The sequence below is a fragment of the Lithobates pipiens genome, unplaced genomic scaffold (genome assembly GCF_037356315.1).
Source record: "Lithobates pipiens isolate NorthernLeopardFrog02 unplaced genomic scaffold, aLitPip1_a1.2 Scaffold_3, whole genome shotgun sequence".
Classification (NCBI taxonomy): domain Eukaryota; kingdom Metazoa; phylum Chordata; class Amphibia; order Anura; family Ranidae; genus Lithobates; species Lithobates pipiens.
In genome coordinates, this window is record NW_027507790.1 from 74,289,428 (window position 1) to 74,309,600 (window position 20,173).

The window sequence follows — 20,173 nt, forward strand, 5'->3', positions numbered from 1 at the left end:
TAGGCCTGAGTGCGTTACAGTCTGCTGTTCTGTAAGGACCGCTATCGGTCCACAATACATAGGGTTGCCGTGCACTACTGCTGACCGCTGCCCTATACTGCAGCAGTCCTTCATTGGTATAGGGACTGACGTACAGTCTGCTAATCACTAACACACAACCTGCTTGGTCCACAAAAGTTCTTATAAGGACTGGTAACTTGGTATAGGGTGCTACGGTACATAGGCCTGAGTGCGTTACAGTCTGCTGTTCTGTAAGGACCGCTATCGGTCCACAATACATAGGGTTGCCGTGCACTACTGCTGACCGCTGCCCTATACTGCAGCAGTCCTTCAGCGGTATAGGGACTGACGCACAGTCTGCTAAACACTAACACACAACCTGCTTGGTCCACAAAAGTTTTTATAAGGACTGGTAACTTGGTATAGGGTGCTACGGTACATAGGCCTGAGTGCAGTACAGTCTGCTGTTCTGTAAGGACCGCTATCGGTCCACAATACATAGGGTTGCCGTGCACTACTGCTGACCGCTGCCCTATACTGCAGCAGTCCTTCATTGGTATAGGGACTGACGTACAGTCTGCTAATCACTAACACACAACCTGCTTGTTCCACAAAAGTTCTTATAAGGACTGGTAACTTGGTATAGGGTGCTACGGTACATAGGCTTGAGTGCGGTACAGTCTGCTGTTCTGTAAGGACCGCTATCGGTCCACAATAGATAGGGTTGACGTGCACCACTGCTGACCGCTGCCCTATACTGCAGCAGTCCTTCAGCGGTATAGGGACTGACGTACAGTCTGCTAAACACTAATACACAACCTGCTTGGTCCACAAAAGTTCTTATAAGGACTGGTAACTTGGTATAGGGTGCTACGGTACATAGGCTTGAGTGCGGTACAGTCTGCTGTTCTGTAAGGACCGCTATCGGTCCACAATAGATAGGGTTGACGTGCACCACTGCTGACCGCTGCCCTATACTGCAGCAGTCCTTCAGCGGTATAGGGACTGACGCACAGTCTGCTAAACACTAACACACAACCTGCTTGGTCCACAAAAGTTTTTATAAGGACTGGTAACTTGGTATAGGGTGCTACGGTACATAGGCCTGAGTGCGTTACAGTCTGCTGTTCTGTAAGGACCGCTATCGGTCCACAATACATAGGGTTGCCGTGCACTACTGCTGACCGCTGCCCTATACTGCAGCAGTCCTTCATTGGTATAGGGACTGACGTACAGTCTGCTAATCACTAACACACAACCTGCTTGGTCCACAAAAGTTCTTATAAGGACTGGTAACTTGGTATAGGGTGCTACGGTACATAGGCCTGAGTGCGTTACAGTCTGCTGTTCTGTAAGGACCGCTATCGGTCCACAATACATAGGGTTGCCGTGCACTACTGCTGACCGCTGCCCTATACTGCAGCAGTCCTTCAGCGGTATAGGGACTGACGCACAGTCTGCTAAACACTAACACACAACCTGCTTGGTCCACAAAAGTTCTTATAAGGACTGGTAACTTGGTATAGGGTGCTACGGTACATAGGCTTGAGTGCGGTACAGTCTGCTGTTCTGTAAGGACCGCTATCGGTCCACAATAGATAGGGTTGACGTGCACCACTGCTGACCGCTGCCCTATACTGCAGCAGTCCTTCAGCGGTATAGGGACTGACGTACAGTCTGCTAAACACTAATACACAACCTGCTTGGTCCACAAAAGTTCTTATAAGGACTGGTAACTTGGTATAGGGTGCTACGGTACATAGGCTTGAGTGCGGTACAGTCTGCTGTTCTGTAAGGACCGCTATAGGTCCACAATAGATAGGGTTGACGTGCACCACTGCTGACCGCTCACCTATACTGCAGCAGTCCTTCAGCGGTATAGGGACTAAGAGTTTTGTCACAGGGTCATTTAAAAAATGACATGCAGAGGAAGAGGCAGGCCCTTCCGCAGGGGTGGTAGGGGTAGGGCAGGAGCAACAGGCTTGAGCCAAAGTGGGAAGTTGCAGAAGGTGCGTTCAATTACTTTAAAGGATGCACCAGACTTGGTTGAGTGGCTCGCTCAGCCTTACTCTTCTGCACCCTCCTCATCCTCTCGATCTGCACCCTCTTCTTCACTCTCTGCTATGTGCACCCCCAAAGACACTACCACCAACAACACGACCACCACCACCACCACCACATACCTTCCGCTTGAGTCACTGGAATTATTTTCCGATCCATATCAAGAGGACATTTCTGATGCGCAGCCACTCTTGGTATTGGATCAGGAAGAGGAGGTAGCAACAAGCGCTACTCAGCAGTCTGACGCCAGTACCCAGATCAGCCCAAGGAGGAGGTTGGTCCCCGGTGTTGCTGCCTACTCTACTTATAGCGGTGGGGAAGGTGACGTTGATGATGACGTGTCTAGTGATGTCACGTGGGTGCCCACAAGAGAGGAAGAGGAGGGGAGTTCAGAGGGAGATATGGACCAGCAGATAGGGAGGAGAAGCAGCAATGACTTACATTGCACAGCAGGGACAAAGCAGACTGCAAATGTATCAGGAGCGAGTCATCGACCATGTACGGTCACATCTGGCGCTCCCAGGACACCGGCACATGGCTCCGCAGTGTGGGCTTTTTTTAACGTGTCCGCTGCTGACAATAGCGTTGCCATCTGCAATCTTTGCAGTCAACGCGTTAGTCGCGGTAAGCCCAATACTCACCTAGGGACGACCGCCTTAAGAAGGCACATGAGCAGCCATCACCGAGCCCAGTGGGAGCAACGGAACACACAAAGCCACACTGCAGGCTCTCACCGTCCAGCCTCGTCTTCTACTTCTCCTTCTCCTCTCTCCTCACAATTGTCCTCCACTCCACCTTCCATCACGCCAAGCTCACATTTTTCTGCAAAAAGGCAGGCTTCCGTGGGCCTAATGTTTGAGCGTAAAAAAATGATGACGCCGGATAACCCTCTTGCCCAACGGTTGGCGGCTGGCTTGTCAGAACTCATAGCCCGCCAACTACTGCCATATAAACTGGTGGACTCGGAGGCCTTTCGCAAATTTGTGGCCATTGGAACACCACAATGGAAGGTCCCAGGAAGGAAGTATTTCTCAGAGAAGGGCATCCCAGAGCTATATGGCCATGTTCAGCGGCAAGTGAATGTATCTCTGGCACACAGTGTCGGTGCCAAGATACATCTGACCACAGACACGTGGTCTAGCAAACACGGGCAGGGAAGGTATATCAGTTTTACTGCCCACTGGGTGAACCTTCTGACGGCCGTCAAGCATGTAACCCGTGGCACCCGTGTAGATTTGGTTTTACCGCCACGGATTGCATGCAGGCCTGACTCTTCTTCTCCTCCTCCTACTCCATCCTCCTCCCTCTCCTCCTCAGCTGCCTCCTCCTTTTCCGCTGCTAGCGTCTCTTCCACTGCACCGCCCAAGCTCCCCAGAACCTATTCCACATGCCAGGTGAGACGTTGCCATGCCGTGCTGCGTCTGTTGTGCCTGGAAGCAAAGAGCCACACTGGCCCGGCACTCCTTTCAGCTTTGCGTTCACAGGCAGATGAGTGGCTAACACCGCTCAATTTGACAGTTGGTAAAGTGGTGTGTGACAACGGTGCCAATCTGCTTAGCGCATTGAAACAGGGCAAAATCACGCACGTGCCGTGCATGGCACACGTCTTAAACTTGGTCGTGCAGCGATTCCTTGTCAAATACCCTGGGGTCCAGGACATCTTGCGGCAGGCAAGGAAAATCTCGGCCCATTTCAGAAGATCTTACACGGCCATGGCTCGCCTTGCTGACATTCAGCGGCGACACCATCTGCCGGTCAGACGTCTTATTTGCGATTGCCCGACGCGATGGAACTCAACCTTCTATATGCTTGATAGGCTGCTCCAGCAGAAACGTGCAGTTAACGTCTACCTGTATGAACTCTGCGAAAGAAACGGTTCTGGGGAGCTGGGTTTTTTTTCACCGCGCCAGTGGCTGCTCATGCGCGACACATGCAGACTTCTGCGGCCATTTGAGGAGATCACCAAACTGGTCAGTCGCAGCCATGGCGCCATCAGTGACATGGTACCTTATGCCTTCTTTCTGGAGCGTGCATTGCGTCGTGTCATTGATCAGGCTGTGGAGGAGCAGGAGCGGGAAGATGAGGAAGTCGCAATGCTGGATGAATTCCCAGGGGGGGCTACTCTATCTGAGACAAGTCAACAACAGGAGTCTGATGAGGAGTCAGAGGAGGATGGTGCCGGGGCGGATGAGCAGGAGCAAGAAGAGCATGCTTTAAACCTTTCTGGGATCCCTGTTGTGCGAGGATGGGGAGAGGAGAATGAAGAGGACGACATTATCCTGGATGATGAGCAGGAGCCAGGCCACCACACCGCTTCCACTTTAGTGCAAATGGGGGCCTTCATGCTCCAGTGTTTTAATAGGGACCCCCGTATAAAAAGCATGAGGGTCAAGGACCAGTACTGGGTGGCAACGTACTTAGACCCCCGGTACAAACACAAAATGGCGGAAATGTTACCGCCGTCGCAGAGGGCTGTCAGAATGCAGCACTTCCAGGCCTTGCTTCGAGAAATGCTGCATTCTGCTTTTGCGTGCGCTGGCAGAGGAGCAATTCCCACTCCCAGAGAAGGATTTGCGGGTACCAATCCAACAGCGCCTGCAAGAAGAGGCCGGTTTGAAGATGTGTTGGTGACTTCGGATATGAGGTCATTCTTTCAGCCGACCCATCGACAGGTGTCATCCGGATCCAGCATCAGGGAACGCCTAGACCGTCAGGTGTCCGACTACATTGGGTTAACGGCCGATGTGGACGCTCTGAGGAGTGATGAACCCCTAGACTACTGGGTGGGCAGGCTTGACCTCTGGCCAGAGCTTGCCCAATTTGCAATCGAACTGTTGGCTTGCCCCTCATCCAGTGTCCTGTCCGAAAGGACGTTCAGCGCAGCAGGGGGGATTGTGACCGATAAGCGTACTCGCCTAGCTCACCACAGTGTTAACTACCTCACATTTCTAAAAATGAATGAGGCATGGATCTCGGAGGAATTCAACACATGTGATCAGTAGACCATGTATATGTCTATAAACAATTTTTGGAATCAAGCACACAGACCTTCTTAATTCATTTGGCTCACTTCCCTGACCCAAAAAAGCACACCGTACTATATGCCCCTACCCTCCTCTTTGAAGAGGTTGAGCGGTGTCATATTTCTACTGGGGCTGCTTATTATGAGGGGTTCCCACCATCCCTGTGCTGTGCTGACTTCCTCCTGGGTGTTCTTATTATGAGGGGCTCCCACCATCCCTGTGCTGTGCTGACTTCCTCCTGGGGGTTCTTATTATGAGGGGATCACACCATCCCTGTGCTGTGCTGACTTCCTCCTGGGGCTGCTTACGGTGCTGCTGTCAGCGCTGTATGTCACGGAGCTGCTGTCAGCGCTGTATGTCACGGAGCTGCTGTCAGCGCTGTATGTCACGGAGCTGCTGTCAGCGCTGTATGTCACGGAGCTGCTGTCAGCGCTGTATGTCACGGAGCTGCTGTCAGCGCTGTATGTCACGGAGCTGCTGTCAGCGCTGTATGTCACGGAGCTGCTGTCAGCGCTGTATGTCACGGAGCTGCTGTCAGCGCTGTATGTCACGGAGCTGCTGTCAGCGCTGTATGTCACGGAGCTGCTGTCAGCGCTGTATGTCACGGTGCTGCTGTCAGCGCTGTATGTCACGGAGCTGCTGTCAGCGCTGTATGTCACGGAGCTGCTGTCAGTGCTGTATGTCACGGAGCTGCTGTCAGCGCTGTATGTCACGGAGCTGCTGTCAGCGCTGTATGTCACGGAGCTGCTGTCAGCGCTGTATGTCACGGTGCTGCTGTCAGCGCTGTATGTCACGGAGCTGCTGTCAGCGCTGTATGTCACGGAGCTGCTGTCAGCGCTGTATGTCACGGAGCTGCTGTCAGCGCTGTATGTCACGGAGCTGCTGTCAGCGCTGTATGTCACGGAGCTGCTGTCAGCGCTGTATGTCACGGTGCTGATGTCAGTGCTCTGTATTACGGTGCTGCTGTCAGTGCTCTGTATCTCCTGCACCCTCTTGTTTGCCTACCCTGGTCCCTGACCTTCCCTCTCCTCCATTGCCTTCATTAGCTCCATAGTCCTGAATTGTCAGAACAATTTCCCAAATAAAAAAAAAATGCTTGTAGTTATCGATCCCAAATTCACCTCATACATGTATTATGCTATTGTCCAGGTGGTGGGACTACGTGCTACCCCCTAATAATTACCCCGTGGCCGCAAATTCGACCTAAAGGTTTGCGAAATTCGCCTCCCATTGAAGTCAATGGAGCCCGCGGCGAACGGTCGTTTTCGCGAACGTTTGTGTCCGTTCGCGTTTCGCGTTCGCGAAACGTCCCGTCGGAAGTTCGTCCATCACTACTCATCATATCATCCTCACTCACATCCTAATTGCAGCTAGACTCTCCATAACAAGGAATTGGAATGTCATCTCACCACTTTCTTCTTAACTAGTCCTACAACTCCTTAACCTGACCCTGCCTAATTTCCAGAGATAATGGGCCCCATGGCTCAATTAATCCAATATTGACACTACCCCCTACTTCTACTACTACATAGTACTACTCTCTGTTGAATCTGACAATACCTATCTTACTTGCAGAACACAGCTCTCTCTGCCTAATTGCTTAAGTATAAAGTTGTCCATTACCTCGCCATAACACTCTCTTTCCCGCCCCCACCCCTCCTCTCTATGTACCTGGATCTGAAATTTGAACTGCATAGCACATTATCATAAGTATTTTGCTTTGATACGTTTGAATTCACCAACTTTTTTTGATTGTCATATTGTATATTGCATCACCAATGACTTACGATGCACTTATAAGTAAAAGTTTGTAAAATTTGTGAAACTTAAAAAGACTTTAGTAAAAATAAAAATACAAATTAAGGAACACTGCCATCATTTAAAAGTTACAGAGGAGAATATAATAGAATAAGTAAAAAGGAAATAAAGGCAGCAAAAATGGAAAATTAATGAGAGGTTGCAAAAAAAAAAAGAGTAGGACAAATCCCCAAATATTCTTCGAATTTATTAACAGTAAAAAGATAAAGTCTGTACAAATCATTATTAAGACCTCACCTGTAATAAACAATTCAGTTTTGGGCACCAGTTCACACAAAGGAAGGGCAGCCAAACTGATAAGGGGCATGGAGGAGCTCAGCTTTTGGGAAAGATTACCTGAACTGAATGTATTCTCTTTTGAGAGGAGGAGATTAAGGGGCATGTGATCAACATGTATAAATACACAAGGGGTCCATATAGTGACTTTGTGTAGAGTTATACACTTTCAAGTCATTACAGAGGACATCTGGGCATGTTTACATATGAAGGAAAAGAAATGTAACCTTCACATATGTAAAAGATTTTTCACAACAAATGAAAATGTGAAATAGACTTCCTCAGTAGATTATTTAAAAAAAAAAGGTGCTGAATGCATTCCTAAATGCACAAAATACAAAATATACCTGTATGCTAATTTTTCGAGGTAAGTTTTTTAATTGGTCCAGGGAGTATCCTATTGCCTTTTGGGGATCAGAAAGGAATCCCCCACCACCACACTGAAATTAAATAGATCATGCTTTATTGTTTTTTTTTTATTTCCTCTCAAATATGGGTATAGGATAGTAGATATGATGGTTCTCTTCCTTTTCTTTTAATGTTTTTTTTTTACTTGTTTGGACATTGCTGTTTTAAACACACCACTATTGAATCAGTCCTATAGATCCCGTTTGGTTATTGCTGGCTAACTAGGTGTCCTTATTGTGGGCTTTATATCTACGGTCCTTATATACCAATATCAAAGAATGAGAGATAAAAAAAATTATGTTCAGTATCCCTCCCTCAGCGTACACAGAAAAAATATTGATAAAACTATGGTCAGCAGCTGCTATACTAAAACGAGTCATGCATCAAATATAAGTCAAAGAAAAATTTCTAAAACATTAGCAGTGCTAGTGCAAAAATAGCAAATATTTAAAAATATCAATGAAATTGCTTAAGAGTCCACTTAAACAAAGTATTAAATGGTGAACCACTCAGTGAAAGTCCATTAAGAAAAGGCAGGCGAGTTTAACCACTTGACATCCACGCTATATCTGAATGACGGCCACAGCACGGATCTGAATTCCTGGGAGGCCATCATATGACTGCTTCCCCTGTGCACACTCCCTGTGCGCTCTGTGATAACTGAGACTCGGGTGATCACCGATCCGAGTAAGGGGCCGGTTCCTTTTTTTCCTACTCACGCTGACAGCGGAGGAGAAAAAAAAAGCTGATCACCAGCTCATCTTAAAAGGGCATTGGTCCCGAAGAGGAAGAGGCAATTATGCCTCATTTATGCCATCTGACAGTGCCACAAGTGCCACCTATCAATGCCCACCAGTGGTGCCAATCAGTACCACATAGAAGTGCTGCCTATCAGTGTAACCGATCAGTGCCCATCACTGCCACCCACTAGTGCCCATCACTGCAACCTAATGGTGCCCATCAGTGCTGCCTCATCAGCGTACATCAATGACGGACAAAAATTACCCGTTTTAAAATTTTATAACAAAATGTAAAAAAATATTTTTTTTTAATTCAGTCTTTTTACATTTTTTTTAACAAAAAAAAAATGCACAGGTGATTAAATACCACAAAAAGAAAGCTCTATTTGTGGGAAAAACCTGATAGAATTTTTTTTGGGTACAGTGTTGTATGACCGCGCAATTGTCATTCAAAGTGCATCAGCGCTGAAAGCTGAAAATTGGTCTGGATAGGAGGGGGGTTTAAGTGCCCTGTAAGCAAGTGGCTAAACTAGAGGATCGTGGAAGAAAATATTAGCAGCGATCCCAAGTCTCCATCACCACACCACTTGTGCCACAGCCCTGTAGGTAATCCACTGTTCACTGGACACTTTTCATCTGTATTTTGCTCATTGCAAGCAATGGTTAAAAAAATTTCACATAGCGTAATCCAGTAAAACATTTATTTATTAATTTAAAATTATCTCCCAAAAAAAACACTCACAATGTTTGCATAATATAAGGGCATGTAACATCAATACTATGTCAGGCGTGCATTCCCCTCTAACCTCTCACCACTCAAGCTGTGTTCCCTGAAAGGACAGACGAGGAGAAGCCAACTCTGTAGATAGCTGCATACTAACACTTGACGCGTTTCTGTCATCACTTTCGTTAGAGGGCGTAGCTACGCAGCGCAGCTCTGAACTATAAATGCACACTCAGTCAGAGGGTCACTCCTATGTGTTGTGCAGACTAATTGACTAATTGACAGCACACATCACCTGTCAATCTTAATCTGCATTAGACTTAGCAATTGTATATATTCTCTTGCATAATAACATTACAAACTCAAAATAAAATAAACTTTTTTTTGCTATACACCACTTAAACTTATTTTTGTTTATAACATCAGGAGTATAGTAACATATTACACAAGCAAATCAAGTCCTCTCAAATGCACTGCAACTAGATTATGATCGCTCAATCAAGACATCCTGAGTTTGATCAACAAACTCAGGATGTCTGCATAGTGGTATCAAGAATAAATCTACCTTTACATCATCTAATGAGCACAACATTAGTTGTAGTGAAGGTAATAATACTATCCCCATCTTTTATCTGTCAAAAACTTTAAAAATATTATTGTGAGGGTTTGACCTAAAAATCGGAAATGTATTCCAACGGTAATAAAATAAATCACATATATGGTTTAAACTTCAATGTGTAGTGTTTATAATAATTATCGTGTGACTTTATAAGAAGATACAGTCGCTACCTGATATTGATCGGTCATGCAACTGATAAAAACACCCAAACATATAATTAATTAAAATAATCTAAAAACACTCTAATAATAGTCAGGCATTACAATAGTATAATTTTAAATTCTAAGATATATTAAAATACTAATATTGAAAACTCTATTAAAAAACAATTAAAATCGCTAATAAAACTATTTAGATCTAACTCCACGTTCATACCCCTCGGACTTAGTATGTCAGTTAAATATATCCATTTAGTCTCACATTTGGACAATTCTCTGACTTTATTACAACCCCACCAATCTGGGAGCAATTTCTTTGTGGTCCTTATACCCTATTTTGATGTTGTTGATGTGTTCGGACACCTGTTTACCTAAAGTTTCTTTGGTGCGTCCGATATACATCAGATTGCATGTACATTGAAGTGCATATACCACATGTGTGGTCATGCATGAAATAAAATCCTTAATTTTTAACACTTTTGAGTTAGCTGTAGATTGAAATTTTGTTACAGTCTCTCAGTCTTGTATGGACTTGTCTGTAAAATATACACCTACCGCATGCAAAGAAACTCAGGTTATCCCAAAACATAGATGGCTTGGTCAGGGAGCCAAGATTTTTTTCACAAACTTGTCACCAAATGATTGTCCCTTTCTGTAAATAAAAATTGGATCTTCCGGAATTACTTTGGTTAAAATTTTAAATAGTCCAAATAGTCATTATCTTGTGTGCAATTCCACCGTACTCTTGTAAACTGCCCCTTAGGGATATTTTTAAGCCATGTGGGATGGTGCCCACTATGTATTCATAACTAACTATTGCGATTGCTAGGTTTGAAAAAACATTTTATAGTCACCTGTTGGTTTTTTAACATCACCGTGACATCAACATAATTTATTGATTCATGACTCCATTTTCATTCCAGTTTAATATTGTTTGTATTATTATTAAGATCAATAATAAAATAATAACGATTCTAAAGAAGATTCCACACCCACCCATATAAAAAACAGATCATCAATAAATCTTTTATAAAAAAAGTAACTCTTTCTTCTGTTATCTGTATATAGATTTGTCTTCTCACTCATAAATAGGTTAGCTAGCGATGGTGCAAACTTGGCACCCATTGCTACACCTTTAATCTGCGTATAATATTTACCAGCATACCAGAAATAGTTGTGGCTTAAGCAATAGTCCACAGTGATCCCTAAAAACGTATTTTGTGCAAATCGTAGATCGTCTCTCTTACTTAAAGCCCAATTCAAGGCTAATAAGGTAGTGTGTTAATCAGCAGGGTCTGGTAAGTGGATTACCTACAGGGCTGTGGCACAAGTGGTTTTGGTGATGGAGACTTGTCATTGCTGCTAATATTTTCTTCCACGATCGTCTAATTTAAACTCGCCTGCCTTTTCTTAATGGTCTTTCACTGAGTGGATAACCATTTTATACTTTGTCCTTATATACCCTTCCTATATGTTTTACCTTTTATTAATCCAAACTCCATCCTTATTTATCACTATATGTTCTCTTTGTTTAGATATCTGTGACTTAATTTTTTCTCTTAATAGACTTAGATAGTAGTCATGAAACGTAACTATTAAATGGATATCTATATAATTAACCCTGTTTACCCTAGTTTATAAGTTAATAGTTCAAAATACCTCATTGTAATTGTAATTATTATTATTAGTAAATCATTAGTTAAGCGCATACTCTGTTTTAAGATGTTCTTTCCATTCTTTTCTTCTTCCGTTCGTATTTTTTTAATTTATTTTAATTTTTCCTTTTCAGTGCTATTTGCTCCATCTTTATTGGACATATGTTGTTCTATATTTTAGGTGGCCTCCACCATATGCTCTGAGTTAATTCTCTTTTAAGTAAGTAATTTGTCTGGAAAAATTTTCATTTATCACAGATTTAATCGTTATACACCTTCTTGCGATTTGCAATTTGGTGCATCTTTTTCAAATAACTGATATTGCAAACACTTGGGTTTTATGTTTTGTCCTTCCCCCTTTTTTTCTGTTTATTAGCCTGGTAATTGTGTATCCTCTGTGGCAACATAGTTCTTCCCCTTCGTGGTGGTTCCTTTTTTGGCCCTCTCTGGGAATTTTGAGGCGGTAAGCTCCCTTTTTGGGTTGACATTGGCAAATTATGTAAATTTGTTTGTTACACGCATTGATGTATGTCTATATTTGATATATTTTGCTTATGTTATATTTTCTATTTTTTGTACAGTCTCACATAGTCACTGGTTGATTCATATATCCCTAATGAAGCCATAAGGTGAAACATGTTGGGTTAATATACGAAAATGAGATCCCTGTTCAACATGAACTTTCGTCACGTGACCACCACCACAATGAGGTGTTAAACACTACTCAACAAACTGCTTTGTTTGGTTTTTAAACTTGTCTTTATTAAACTATAACTTTTTATATATATGGTTTCTATTATTATTTTTATATAATAATTATTATTATTTGCAAGCACCATGATAATCCCCTCCCAATTTCTCTCCCTTTTTTGTATATAAGGTTAATATTTGTTTCTGAAATCACTGTAAAAAATATATTAAAATAAGATGGTCAAAAGTTTATTTTCTTTCCACTTAATGCGCAAGATTATGTTCCTAAAGTTCTTCTAATGCAGCTCTAAGTTTCACCGATGTGTCACAATATAAACTCAAGAAAACAATTTGGTTACATTTAGCAGAATGAGTTTGTTTTTGCTTGTCAGCGTTAAGTGCTTCTCTTCTAATTAATTTGGCTTTGTTTTCCCATTGAACTAGCCGTTCGTGTTTTATGGTAAGCTGATTAATATTAATGCTAAAGGCCATAGGTTGCTGTACATTTAACAAGCATACCAATGTTTCTGTGCTATCTACATGCTCTGCCATTTATCATTCCATGCAGTTCTACTGAAAGCTTTCTTGTAATTAACCATGGGAGACTTGGAAAGGCCTTACACATATGACTTACTACATGGTTTTATTGGAGAAGAGCCTTTTAATCACATACTAATAAGCTGTGACCATTCAATACGAAAAGGACATACCGTTGTTGCCAAGATGAGCTATGCACACTTTAAATAAGTAGAGAATGTCAAGTATAGATTTAACATTGCACCAATGTAACTATGCACATGCCATACCTGTGGCATTCCTCTAGAGTCTAAAAATCACTGTAGCAGACACCACTACTACAATGTTCTTCACAAGCTTCCAGGTCTCATGCTGAGTGGTTGCCCTGCTGCATTGTGAACAAAGGAGATTAGCCACTCTGTAAGTGCACCATTCAGAGAATGCTTTTCTCAATAAATGCAACAAATTCTCTGATTGGACGAGGTTGGTAAGCATAATGTTACCGCCCTGTCTCTCCACTTTGCCCAATCAGAAAATGCTTTGCATTCATTGAGAAATGCAAAGTGATCTCTGAATGCCTCCCATGCCAAGCAAAAAAACTCTTATGTTCATAATGCAGCAGGGCCAATGTGGACGACCAATGTAACTATGTAAAAATATCCATACTTGGAATTGTCCTTTAAATAAGTTGAGGATAGAACACCCATTTGTACAAATATAGATCATACCAACATATTCTTTTGGGTACAAAAAGTCTGCCTATATATTAACCACTTCAGGACCGCCGTATTGCCAATGTACGTCAACACAATGGCACAGGCAGGCACAATCACGTAGATGTACGTGCCTGCCTTCCAGCGGGTGGGGGGTCCGATCGGACCCCCTCCCACTGGATACGGCGGTCCGGTTCGCTCCAGGAGCGCTCCATGATGAGGGGATGGCCGCTGGTTTTTGGCCACCCCCTCTGGATCGCTCCTGGCCAATGAGAAGCTTCCTCCCACTGTGTATTGTTTACACAGGAAGGAGGAAGTGATGTCATTCTCCTCGGGGCAGTCTTTTTGACCGGACTACGAGGAGAAGACTAATAGTAAGTGTGCACCAACACTACACTGACATGTAGGTACACACAGGCACACAAACCCCCCCCCCCGATCGCCCCCCGATCCCCCCCCCCCCCCCGCCCCCCCTCCCCCCCCAGTCACAGTGTCACTGATTGCATTGATCATTTCTTTACTGATCAATGCATTCAGTGTCAGTTGTGACAGTAAAAACTGTCAGGACAGTTAGTGTTAGGTCCAGGGTAGCCCCCTATCACCCCCCAATAAAGATTTAACCCCCTGATTGCCCCTAGAGTTAACCCTTTCACCCCCTTTTGCCAGTGTCACTAAGCGATCATTTTTCTGATCGCTGCATGTGTCGCTAGGTAGCTAGTTATTTTTTTAGGTTCACCGCCAGGTTTTTATAGCGCTAGGTACCCCGATATACTACCCAATAATGGTTTTAACCCCCTGATTGCTGCTAGTTAACCCTTTCACCCCCTTTCACCAGCGATCACAGTATAAGTGTCACTGGTGACGCTGGTTAGCCAGTTAGTTATTTAGGTTCCCCGTCAGGTTTTTATATAGCGCCAGGGACCCCCATATACTACCTAATAAAAATTTGAACCCCCTGATTGCCCCTAGTTAACCCTTTCACCACTGATCACCGTATAAGTGTTACGGGTGACTCTGGTTAGTTTGTTTTTTATAGCATCAGGGCACCCACCATTTATTACCCAATAAAGGTTTAACCCCCTGATCACCCGGCGGGTGATATCAATTAGGTTTTAGGGTCAGGGTCTGCGTCGCCCCAGGCAGCGCTAGGTTAGTGCCAGTACCGCTAACACCCACACGCAAAGCATACACCTCCCGTAGTGCTATAGAATCTGAACAGATCAATATCTGATCTGATCAGATCTATACTAGCGTCCCCAGCAGTTTAGGGTTCCAAAAAATGCATTGTTAGCGGGATCAGCCCAGATACCTGCTAGCACCTGCGTTTTGCCCCTCTGCCCAGCCCACCCAAGTGCAGTATCGATCGATCACTGTCACTTACAAAACACTAAACACATAACTGCAGCGATCGCAGAGTCAGGCCTGATCCCTGCCATCGCTAACAGGTTTTTTGGTAGCGTTTTATATTCAAATCCGGAAGGCAGTGCTTGGTTTTCGGGGTCCCGTACGTGGCTAGCCTCCCAAAAAGTCCCCCACATGTGGTATCCTCATACTCGGGAGAAGCAGCAGAATTTATTTTGGGGTGTAATTTGACTTTTGCCCATAGCATGTGTGAGCAATATATCATTTAGTGACAACTTTGTGCAAAAAAAAAAAAGTTTGTAATATTCCCACAACTTTTGGCAAAATATAAAATATTCCATGGACTCAACATGCCTCTCAGTAAATAGCTTGGGGTGTCTACTTTCCAAAATGGGGTCATTTGGGGGGATTTTGTGCTATTTTGGCATTTTATGGCCTTCGAAACTGTGATAGGTAGTGAGGAGTTAAATCAAAAATTTGCACCCTTAGAAATCCTGAAGGTGGTGATTGGTTTTCGGGGTGCCGTGCGCGACTAGACTCCCAAAAAGTCCCACACATGTGGTATCCCCGTACTCAGGAGAAGCAGCAGAATGTATTTTGGGGTGTCATTTCACATATGCTCATAGCATGTGTGAGCAATATATCATTTAGTGACAACTTGGTGCAAAAAAAAAAAGTTTGTAATATTCCCGCAACTTGTGACAAAATATAAAATATTCCATGGACTCAACATGCCTCTCAGTAAATAGCTTGGGGTGTCTACTTTCCAAAATGGGGTCATTTTGGGGGGTTTTGTGCTATTTTGGCATTTTATGGCCTTCGAAACTGTGAAAGGTAGTGAGGAGTTAAATCAAAAATTTGCACCCTTAGAAATCCTGAAGGTGGTGATTGGTTTTCGGGGTGCCGTGCGCGACTAGACTCCCAAAAAGTCCCACACATGTGGTATCCCCATACTCGGGAGAAGTAGCGGAATATATTTTGGGGTGCAATTCCACATATAACCATGGCATGTGTGAGCAATATATCATTTATTGACAACTTTTTGTAAAAAATTTTTTATTTTTTTTTGTCATTATTCAATCACTTACAAAACACTAAACACATAACTGCAGCGATCGCAGAGTCAGGCCTGATCCCTGCCATCGCTAACAGGTTTTTTGGTAGCGTTTTATATTCAAATCCGGAAGGCAGTGCTTGGTTTTCGGGGTCCCGTACGTGGCTAGGCTCCCAAAAAGTCCCCCACATGTGGTATCCCCGTACTCGGGAGAAGCAGCAGAATTTATTTTGGGGTGTAATTTGACTTCTGCCCATAGCATGTGTGAGCAATATATCATTTAGTGACAACTTTGTGCAAAAAAAAAAAAGTTTGTAATATTCCCGCAACTTTTGGCAAAATATAAAATATTCCATGGACTCAACATGCCTCTCAGTAAATAGCTTGGGGTGTCTACTTTCCAAAATGGGGTCATTTTGGGGGGTTTTGTGCTATTTTGGCATTTTATGGCCTTCGAAACTGTGAAAGGTAGTGAGGAGTTAAATCAAAAATTTGCACCCTTAGAAATCCTGAAGGTGGTGATTGGTTTTCGGGGTGCCGTGCGCGACTAGACTCCCAAAAAGTCCCACACATGTGGTATCCCCATACTCGGGAGAAGTAGCGGAATATATTTTGGGGTGCAATTCCACATATAACCATGGCATGTGTGAGCAATATATCATTTATTGACAACTTTTTGTAAAAAATTTTTTATTTTTTTTTGTCATTATTCAATCACTTACAAAACACTAAACACATAACTGCAGCGATCGCAGAGTCAGGCCTGATCCCTGCCATCGCTAACAGGTTTTTTGGTAGCGTTTTATATTCAAATCCGGAAGGCAGTGCTTGGTTTTCGGGGTCCCGTACGTGGCTAGGCTCCCAAAAAGTCCCCCACATGTGGTATCCCCGTACTCGGGAGAAGCAGCAGAATTTATTTTGGGGTGTAATTTGACTTCTGCCCATAGCATGTGTGAGCAATATATCATTTAGTGACAACTTTGTGCAAAAAAAAAAAAGTTTGTAATATTCCCGCAACTTTTGGCAAAATATAAAATATTCCATGGACTCAACATGCCTCTCAGTAAATAGCTTGGGGTGTCTACTTTCCAAAATGGGGTCATTTGGGGGGATTTTGTGCTATTTTGGCATTTTATGGCCTTCGAAACTGTGATAGGTAGTGAGGAGTTAAATCAAAAATTTGCACCCTTAGAAATCCTGAAGGTGGTGATTGGTTTTCGGGGTGCCGTGCGCGACTAGACTCCCAAAAAGTCCCACACATGTGGTATCCCCGTACTCAGGAGAAGCAGCAGAATGTATTTTGGGGTGTCATTTCACATATGCCCATAGCATGTGTGAGCAATATATCATTTAGTGACAACTTGGTGCAAAAAAAAAAAAGTTTGTAATATTCCCGCAACTTGTGGCAAAATATAAAATATTCCATGGACTCAACATGCCTCTCAGTAAATAGCTTGGGGTGTCTACTTTCCAAAATGGGGTCATTTTGGGGGGTTTTGTGCTATTTTGGCATTTTATGGCCTTCGAAACTGTGATAGGTAGTGAGGAGTTAAATCAAAAATTTGCACCCTTAGAAATCCTGAAGGTGGTGATTGGTTTTCGGGGTGCCGTGCGCGACTAGACTCCCAAAAAGTCCCACACATGTGGTATCCCCATACTCGGGAGAAGTAGCGGAATATATTTTGGGGTGCAATTCCACATATAACCATGGCATGTGTGAGCAATATATCATTTTTTTTTTTTTTGTCATTATTCAATCCCTTAGGACAAAAAAAATAAATATTCAATGGGCTCAACATACCCATCAGCAATTTCCTTGGGGTGTCTACTTTCCAAAATGGGGTCATTTGGGGGGGATTTGTACTGCCCTGCCATTTTAGCACCTCAAGAAATGAGATCGGCAGTCATAAATTAAAAGCTGTGTAAATTCCAGAAAATGTACTCTAGTTTGTAGACGCTATAACTTTTGCGCAAACCAAAAAATATACGCTTATTGACATGTGGCTGAATAAATTTTGCCCTCAATGTATGACTAAAATTTTGTTTATTCGATTTTTCTTATAACAAAAAGAAGAAAATATCTTTTTTTTTCAAAATTTTCGCTCTTTTTCCATTTATATCGCAAAAAAAAAAAATCGCAGAGGCAATCAAATACCATCAAAAGAAAGCTCTATTTGTGGGAAGAAAAGGACGCAAATTTCGTTTGGGTGCAATATTGCATGACCGCGCAATTACCAGTTAAAGCAGCGCAGTGCGATATTGCAAAAAGACCTCTGGTCCTTAAGGTGTTTATTGGTCCGGAGCTGAAGTGGTTAAACCATAGCCAGACTTCATTTCATAGCAACCAGATAACTCTTGAGATAATTTCTGAATAGTTGTAGACTACTACAGTTTGTATATCAGCTTTACTTTGCTCAGCCTTGTTGAAAAAGTTAAAATGTGTATCACTGACAACATAATTTAATGGCAAACTGATCGTATATTGTTTTTCTGTGTTATATGTTCTATTGTATTGCACATGACTCTCTCTGTCTCTTTCCCTCTGCCTGTATGTATCGCTATGTATGGGGATTATTTACTAAAGGCAACTAGGTTGTTCACTTTGCAAGGGAAATTTTAGATTCATGAATGTGGTGAAAATTTACTTTAAAAAGAATAATAACACGCAAGGAAAAAAACAGCTAATTTTACTTGCACATAATTGTTAGCAAAACTTCACCTCATTCGATAAGCTAAGGTAAATTCCTATGCAAAGTGAACAGAAGTTTTGCTGGTGTTTTTTTTTTTAATGTGCATAAGAACTTTAAAGTTTTTTTGCCTTTTGAAAAAATTATGACACTAGAAGAGGTTCTTCTTCTTTTCTTGCATTAAACTCTTCATATACTTTGAGCTACAGATGAGAGAATGATTGCTGCCCTAAAAAACAAAGAACAGATTACTACCAGCTGGGTTATGTAAGACTATCCCACAAGTGTTACTTAATGTTCATTTGCAAGGTGAATACAGGTTGACTCTGCATCATGGCTGTGAAACTAGTGAAGATTAACTGAATGTTCTACAACAAAGTGGGAAAGGTTGCTGCAGACAGTGTATGAGTGGTGTGTATAATTTAACGTGAACCTGTGCCCAGACAATGTAAAAGAAAGTATTTAAGTATAATGAACAAGCAGTAAAAAAGTATTGAATTATTTGAGAGTTTATCCCACTCAGAGCTCAACAAAGCCTCCAGGCTTAAGGACCCAGAGCAGAAAATATTAAGATCCAAGAAAACAAACATACACACTTTTCACTATACAATATATATATAAATATACTGTAGGTCTCCAGTTTTGGTAAAAGAGTGCTGGGCCCTTGAAGCTTTAAAGAGTACTGGGTGGAATGATGAAGCTGCTAACTCTGGGTCCACATTTTGATGGTGGCCAACACCTGCTGATTGTCTACAGGCCTTATGGTATGAGAACTGAGTAGAATTCAGGATTCCACCAGGGAGACAGGAGGCTCTGCCCAGGAGACAGTATGAGTTGGTACAGCTAGGAGCAGCTGGAATCAGTTCTTGTTTGAATGTGAGTACTGTCTGGAGGATAAGACAAGGAACTAAAGTGGGAGGCCAGGGAAGGCCGCAGCACTGCAAAAGAAAGTCAGGGGACTGAAGTAAAGACTCTGGGGTTGATTTACTAAAGCTGGAAATTGCAAAATCGTGTGCAGCTCTGCACAGAAATCAGCTTCCATGGTTTTTGCCAAAGCTTAATTGAACAAGCTGAAGTTAGAAACTGATGGGCTACTGATGGGCTACCATGCACAGCTGCACTATTTTTTGCATACTTCAGCTTTATTAAACCCATCTGTGTTTTTGTGATATTGCAAATGAAATGTCAAAAAGTCCTCTGAGGGTAAACCTGATGTAAGGAAGCTTTTTTTTTAATAAGCATGTGCAGAATATATATATATATATATATATATATATATATATATATATATATATATATATATATATATATATATATATATATATATATATATATATATATATATATTCTGCATATATATATTATCTCACAAAAGTGAGTACACCCTTCATATTTTTGTAAATATTTTATTATATCTTTTCATGTGACAACACTGAAGAGATGACAGTTTGCTACATGTAAAATAGTAAGTGTACAGCTTGTATAACAGTGTAAATTTCCTGTCCCCTCAAAATAACTCAACACACAGCCATTAATGTCTAAACCTCTAGCAACAAATGTGAGTATACCCCTATGGGAAAATGTCCAAATCGGGCCCAATTAGCCATTTTCCCTCTCTGATGTTATGTGACTCGTTAGTGTTACAAGGTCTCAAGTGTGAATGGGGAGC